Consider the following 802-nt stretch of genomic DNA (forward strand, 5'->3'; position numbering starts at 1 on the left):
CTTGGTCTTTTGAAAGCCGGTTATTTTGCCAGCTCACCCACTCTCTCCACTCCAACAGATCGCGGCCACGGGGATCTGTCACACAGATGAACATGTTCTAGAAGGTAACTTTGCTGGTGTGGAATTCCCAGTCATCCTGGGCCATGAAGGAGCTGGGATTGTGGAGAGCATTGGAGAAGGAGTGACCTCTGTGAAACCAGGTAACCAACACATGCAGCCAGAACTCAGCTCTCAAAGGCTGCCCAGAGATCAGAAACTCCCTCCGGCTGCACACCAATTGTGCTACGCTCTCACACACACTTTCCTCATCCATACCACAAAGTGCTTGAGGCGGGCTCTGAACGTGTTGTTCAGACAGGGAAAGCAGAGCGTTCATGCCAGGGTGCTGTCATCACAAAGCTCACCAGAGGCACACCAACAGGCCGCTGAGTGAGAGGCAGCTAACAATGCTGGATCTGCTTTGTTCCAGGAGACAAAGTCATTCTCTTTGGACTTCCTCAATGTGGAGAATGCAGCTTCTGCTTGAATCCTGACTCCAACTACTGCCTGAAATCACAGTGAGTTTGTTTTCACCTACCCCTTTACCCAAGCAGGCTAAACTGTCAACAATTCTGACATGCACACACCTTACATGTACCTTACGTGATGAACAACTTACACATATACTTCCAACAGCCTCACTGAACCACAAAACCTGCTGCCTGACAAGACCAGCAGATTCACTTGCAAAGGGAAACGGATCCATCACTTCCTCTGGAACAGCACCTTTGCAGAATACACTGTTGTGCCTGAGTACACCCTG

At 49.8% G+C, this 802-nt stretch overlaps 1 long non-coding RNA gene across 1 annotated transcript; it reads left to right on the plus strand.

Moving 5' to 3' along the window:
• Positions 1-33: 33 nt before the first annotated feature.
• LOC104915622 lies at positions 34-731 on the plus strand. Its single transcript, XR_796411.2, has 3 exons — positions 34-200; positions 470-557; positions 676-731. It is a non-coding gene; the product is annotated as an uncharacterized LOC104915622 (long non-coding RNA).
• Positions 732-802: the final 71 nt, after the last annotated feature.

This window comes from Meleagris gallopavo, unplaced genomic scaffold (genome assembly GCF_000146605.3).
Source record: "Meleagris gallopavo isolate NT-WF06-2002-E0010 breed Aviagen turkey brand Nicholas breeding stock unplaced genomic scaffold, Turkey_5.1 ChrUn_random_7180001833536, whole genome shotgun sequence".
NCBI lineage: Eukaryota > Metazoa > Chordata > Aves > Galliformes > Phasianidae > Meleagris > Meleagris gallopavo.